We start from the raw sequence: 7,120 nt of genomic DNA on the forward strand, positions 1-7,120 counted from the left end.
AAAGTGACAATAAAATATTTTAAAGGCAAATGCAGAAGGTTGCATAGTTATGAACAAAACTTAGCTCTTTTAATATTGAGAAGACTGTGTTTTCTTAAGTAGTCAATGACCTGATAAAGGCAACATGAAGCACAGGAAATTATTTTGGTAAGACACAAAATATTTGCTTTCCAGATAGATTATCAGAAAGATTAAAAAAATAATGATAATAAACTTTCACAGCCTTTTATATTAAGAGCAGACCAATAATACAATAAAACTTTGTTTTTTTTTAACAGACAGAAGACCAAGTCTAATTTTGCCCCAGGATACTTTTTGATATTAAAATTCATTAAAAAAATTTAAATAGATCCATTCCGATCTTAGCCACACCTTCCTGCTTGACTACACCCAAAATTTCTTTTCCAAGAATCCTTTTCCACAAATATTCTCCAACTTTTTATATACATTCTAGTTTTGTCCTGTTTTTTCTTTTCTTTTTTTCTCTTTCTCATCCTGGAATAAACATTTTACTTTAGGACAAAATTACTCTTTTTTCCCCAACAAAAACACATCTCCATGTCTTGTATAGAAATGTTTCCCTTATTATTTCTAGTAGTTTTATATTAATTATAATTCTTATCCTTAAGAATCTCTTGATTCCTAGTGAAAACTAAAAAGTAAGCAATTGTGGACTGTCACTTGCCAATTCTGCAGATTGGCAAATTTGCAAATACATTTCTTAATTTCGGGAAACATATTCTTCCTCATAGTACATTTTTTCAATGTGACACAAACCATGTTTACTAAGAGATGAAAATATCTTTAGTTCCTCTGTAAAAGGAAGTCAAAAGTGGATAAACCTACATTCAGTACTTAATGTTTCAGTATTTTATATAAACTTGGAAATGATCTAGATATTCGACAAATATCCATCATTTAAGCTACCTTAGTGTAACTTTAGGATTCAAATAACCAAAATAATTTTGGAAACTATTTTTAAGTAGATGTACCATAAAGCATAATAATTCTTCAAAAGTTCACTTACAAACTTGTATCTTATTTACATATATTTAATTTACTTGTTCTGAACATCTATGTTTAGATTCCTCATGACAATTTAAGAGACATTAAACAGCTAACCATCGTCATAAGTTAGTTTTCTTGCTGACAAATTCTCTAACAGAGATAAAGGGAGCTTATTTGACTTTTAGTAAACCTAGGTAAAATAAAAGTATGGTATTTAATGCTGATAACTCTGAAGACATGCCTGTTTGAATTAAACCAACAAATTTAAACTAGCTTTATTTTACAGAAGCTTATCTTACATCATGTGACCTTGGCAAACATTTGGGTTAATTTCTGTATTACTGAGAGTATAGTTGATTTATATAAATGCTTAAATTTCTTTAAGCCAGTAAAGTAGAGCTCGTTACAAATTAATTTTGGCAGTACCACCTGAAGGTAGAAAAAACCTACGTATGTATGTATTATAACATATATACATAGACATACATAAACATACAGACAGATGCAAACAGAAGTCTTACAAATTTCATTTTAAAATTTTAGCCATGAGACAGCTATGATAATACAAAACTCAGTGGTTTATAAAAGAACAGTTGGGTCAAAATTGTGGTTCAGGCAGGTGGAATAAGTTAAAACTACCTGCTCAGATGGCTTAAATTTTTTACTAATATTTGTGAAGACTGAAAATTTTTCATGTACGTAGTTTCCAAATAGCCTTTCCTTTTTTTTTTTTTTTTCCTAATAAGGATTACTTCTCTGAAGTTTGAATTTCAAAGAAATGGCACAGGGTAAGAGTGCAAGTTCCTCCAAGAAGGACTTTTATTTTCTATATCTAGAATTTTATGACACCTACAAGATTTTTGAGATGAATGGGGAGGTTTGGGAATTGGTAAAAAGGATAGGTTGGCTTTGCATTTTTTCTAGAGCTGCACTTCTGATCTTACAAGACAAGGACAGTTTTTTCCTAATTAATTAATTAATTAATTATTGGCTGTGTTGGGTCTTCCGTGCTGTGCGTGGGCTCTCTCTAGTTGCTGTGAGCGGGGGCTACTCTTTGTTGCAGCACACGGGCTTCTCATTGTGGTGGCTTTTCTTGTTGTGGAGCACAGGCTCTAGGCACACAGGCTTCGGTAGTTATGGCATGAGGGCTCAGTAGTTGTGGCTCATGCATGGGCTTAGTTGCTCTGCGGCATGTGGGAGCTTCCCAGACGAGGGCTCGAACCTGTGTCCCCTGCATTGGCAGGCAGATTCTTAACCACTGCACCACCAGGGAAGTCCCAGGACAGTTGTTTTTAATTCCTCAAAGAATTGGGTTGCAGCCTGAATAATCTCAAAGCGTTGATCCACCCATCCAACTATACATTATCTTCATTTTGCTTCTTTATATCAGGGAAATCTTTAACTAAGATACAAACCAAAAGAACTCTATGTTCTAGATTTGTACTTTTTTTTTTTTTTGGAGTATTTTCTTTCATTCAGCTTAGGGGAGAAGGCCTTAAAAAAAGGTCCTATCAGGCTCTGAATATCAGCTTCCAATTTGACCGACTTCTGACCATAGTGCTACTTTAAAAAAATCCTTTCAAATATCTTGTCAGGTTTCAGCTGGGAAAAAGAGTAAATATTTCTGGCAGTATTGAACAACCCCATGAACCCAAGGGTGTTCTGAAAGAGGATACAAAAGATACGAACCCTCCCAAGGTCCAGAGTGACTTGCAGAGATAGCCACGAGAAAGAAGACTTAGACAGTTCCCCTGAGAGCTGGCAAAAGTCAGCAGAACCCCAGAAGCCAATGGGGTGCAACCCTGTTTTGTGCTGATCTCAGCCTATCAATAACCAGTGTTGTGGTTGGACCAGCTCTTGTGGTTCTTATAATGATTGCCAGATGCCCTTCAGCAATAACCATCAGGAAACTTTGAAAAAAATAGAGGCTTATAACTTATAACACCTGGAAATTACACAGCACACCTGGGGCCACACAGCAAGGTCATAGGGAGACAGAGAGTGCACGTGGGCCCGGGGTTCTGCTTTTACTGGGGCTGAGGGTGGGTCCTAGGGTTTTGGGGGCTCACTGTTTATTGGTGAATTTAAAACGTAAGAGCAGAAATTTAAAGGACAGGATGGAAAAAACAAAAACCATGTAGACCAATTGGTCAGTTATTTAAATCTACCAAAATCTCTAAAACAAAGGAGCCTCAGTGAGTGGAGGCGGCCTGGCTCTTTATCTACTTGTGTGGTTGGTACTGTGTTTAGCTGAGATAGCCTTCTTTGAAAGGGCTGCCCCTTGAAATGGATGCCTTGGCAATCAAAGCTTAAGGCAGCCACTTGTACTGCAAAAAAGAAGAAAACTGTCAGGGCTTACACTACAAACCCATATTTCTGCCTGGCCATAATTTGGGGGCCCCAACCTGATGGTTGCCAAGTCAAGTTCTCAACACAAAATGAGACAAACAGAAGAAAAGAGCTGTCCCTGGGAGAGAAGAATTGACAACCAATAGATACCCCAAAACCAAAATCAAAAAAGCCTGAATTTGGAAAAGAAAGGACAACATGAAATTTTATTTTCCTCTCTTGACCAGGCACTACAGAGACCTGGGAGACCTGACTGTGGTAAGAATTCTCATCCTTCACCAGCTTCTGCCAGTTTTTCCAGGATCCCTTCTGGAGGCTCTGGAGCATGAGGTATTTAGAGTGTAGCTCTGGTATCTATCAGAATTTAACAGGGTTTCCATTAATCTTAGTTTTAGTGTCCCCTTGGCTGTTTAAGGGAATAATTGGTAGCAGTTTACCAGAGACTCCCTCAGAGTCTCACCAACCCTGAGAGGGGCCATTTGGTGACCTTCCTTTGAGGGTAGATACGGGGTATCTGTAAGGCCACTAACTTGGCAGACTTGTTTACAGTTCTATAGTCTCTTCAGAGTGGAAAGGCAGTTCGGACAGAGGATTAGCAGACTGTGGGCGCTCAGGTAAAGGAGGACAGGGGAGTAGTAGGAGTCACATCAGTCTTGTAGTCTTTTGTTTTAGGTACCTCTTGTGTCTTTACTTTTTCATTACCCTTTTGCAATGAATCTTTCAATGAAGCTCTCTGGGACTCTTGAAGCCTTTTGGAGGCATACCAATTAAAATAGGTATCCCATTCTGTTTGTTTGATTTGAGGACTCTTACTTTCAAGTGTACTTTTAAATGAGCCATCTTGTCTAACTGGAAGATTCCCTATAATGGCCGTTGTCATTCTAGGTTGTCTTACTAAGATGTTGCCATTTTTGTAGATATCTATAGCTTCTTGGACTGCATTTATCAGACATAAAGTAGGCAGGTGTGCCAGAAGGTGGCAAGCTTAATTCGTTGATATTGAAGGGTCCCACTTGTGTAGCTAAGCCTTGGATCTCTTAGAGCCAAATTAATGCCTAATAGGGATGTGCCACCAGATTATGTGTTTTTTTTTAACATATTTATGTATTTATTTACTTTTGGCTGCGTTGGATCTTTGTTGCTGCGTGTGGGCTTTCTCTAGTTGCGGCTAGCGGGGGCTACTCTTCCTTGCGGTGTGTGGGCTTCCCATTGTGGTGGCTTCTATTGTTGTGGAGCATGGGCTTTAAGTGCGTGAGCTCCAGTAGTTGTGGCACGTGGGCTTAGTAGTTATGGTTTGCGGGCTCCAGAGCACAGGATTAGAAGTTGTGGCACACAGGCTTAGTTGCTCCGTGGCATATGAGATCTTCCCCGACCAGGGCTTGAACCTGTGTCCCCTGCACTGGCAGGTGGATTCTTAACCACTGTGCCACCAGGGAAGCCCCGATTATGTGGTATTTAACAGTGTACCTTGTTACATGGAAATTTTTGTGAGGTTGGCATGTGACCACTGTTGATCTAACCCATTCCTTGACCAACTTATCCTAGCCCAGGAGTCTGAGAGGGAGGTGTTGAGCGCTCAGTACAGTCCACATGTATTGTCTTAATTTAATTCCCCAAGTCCCTCAGCAGTTCATGCTGTGGACTTACCTCAAGCTTTGTGAGTTTCCTAATGGATGCCATCATGCTTTCTTTTGCTTCAAGGGCTCCTATTATTTTCCCTCATTTAAATAATTCTCCCTAGTTCAACAAGACTTACTGATTCTGACTGCTTGAGCACTGTTCCTGAGATATGTCAGTACCTCCTGAAGGTCCTTACACTGTTGCTGAGATTGGGCATAAACTCAAATGTTGTGGCCTACTAGGTCTCCCCATGAAATATCTGAAGTCTCTCACACCCCAAATTTCCACCTAAAAGGATTAGAACAAACAAACTTGAGCTCCAAGTGGGAACTAGGTGGAGCTCGATCTGAGAGAAATTGCCAGAGATACTGGAGAGCAGCTGGAGAGGTAGCAAACTAAAGTGGCTCTGTAGGAACCTTCACCTTCATCTAGGAGCCAGCCTGGGAATCTTCAGTGGCTGTTTTCACATCACACCTCATTGACAATACAGGCTATACCTTGGAGAGATTGCAGGTTTGCTTCCAGACCACTGTAATAAAGCCAATATTGCAATAAAACGAGTCACACAAATTTTTTGGTTTCCCAGCACATATGAAAAGCTATGTTTATACTATACCATAGTCTATGAAGTGTGCAACAGCATCATGTCTATAAAACAATATACACACCTTAATTTACGATGACCTTATTGCTGAAAATACCAAAACAATTTCAATAGTAACATCAAAGATCACTGATCACAGATCACTATAACAGATATAATAATAACGAAAAAGTTCAAAATATTGTGAGAATTACCAATGTGCCACTTTGTGACACAGAGACACAAGGTGAGCCAAAAGCATGTGGGAAAAATGGTACCAATAGACTTACTCAACGAGGGCTGCCACAAACCTTCAATTTGTAAAAAATGCAATATCTGCAAAGTGCAGTTAGGTTAGCACAATAAAATGAGATATGCCTGACCTGTCCAATGATAAAACTAAAACAATTTAGTTACGAGATTATTCAAGGGAAAACAAGCCATGGATTGAGGTAGTACAGTTCCTCATAAGCAGTGGAGAACTCTTCCCTAGGGATTTGGGCAAGACCAAGTTTTATAGAGCTTTAGAAGAGGCAATGTGGAAACAGGGCATGACTGGCTAGGAGGTTGGGAATTTCCTTATAAGGCTAACAGGTCCTGATTTCTAGAGTAAGGTAAGCTAAGTAAAGCTGAGTTGGAGGATTGTGACTGGTGTATGTTACGTCCCTGGACAGGTTTTTCCTGTTAAGTGCAGGCTGACTTAGGTTTAGATTTATGATGTGGCCTGGTCCACTGGGGTGGCTCCAATGTGTGGGTCCCATTATATAAATTAACCTTTAAGGGCTTCCCTGGTGGCGCAGTGGTTGAGAGTCCGCCTGCTGATGCAGGGGACACGGATTCGTGCCCCGGTCCGGGAAGATCCCACATGCCGCAGAGCGGCTGGGCCCGTGAGCCATGGCCGCTGAGCCTGCGCGTCTGGAGCCTGTGCTCCACAACGGGAGAGGCCGCAGCAGTGAGAGGCCCACGTACTGAAAAAAAAAAAAAAAATTAACCTTTAAGGTGTTATGTCAGCTCACGGAAGTCTTTTCAGTGGTTAAAGAAATTTTTTCACCTAAAAATCAGATAAGGGCTGGAGGTAGATTGGGGTTGGTAGGTGGGGTAGAACGGGGCAAGTAGCAAAGCTTTGGCCAAAGGAGTGGGGCTGCTGAGGTTTCTGAAGACCACAAAGTGTAAGAACAGGTTTCAAAATGTCATTTCCTTGAATATTACAGCTTGCTTCCTCAGAGAGCTTTTGGGAGAGAGGCCCCAGCAAAGGGCCGCAAGAGAGATCCCAGAGCAACTCATGTTCTGGGGATGTTGAGGGTGAACAAGTGTCAATGAGGGTGACAACAGAAAGCAAAAAAGAGAAACTAGCATTGACTGGATACCCACAATGAAACCAGGGACTTTGCTAGCACGCAAATTCTCTTTTAATTTTCAGAAACCTTGAGTGCGGTGGTTCTCAACCAGGGTCAATGTTGCCCCCAAGAGAACATTTGCCAATGTCTAGAGACATTTTTATTTTCACAACTAGGGGGTGCCCCTGGCATCTAGTGGGTAGAGGTCAGGGATGCTGCTAAA

This window comes from Mesoplodon densirostris, chromosome 2 (genome assembly GCF_025265405.1).
Source record: "Mesoplodon densirostris isolate mMesDen1 chromosome 2, mMesDen1 primary haplotype, whole genome shotgun sequence".
In the NCBI taxonomy this organism is placed as follows: domain Eukaryota; kingdom Metazoa; phylum Chordata; class Mammalia; order Artiodactyla; family Ziphiidae; genus Mesoplodon; species Mesoplodon densirostris.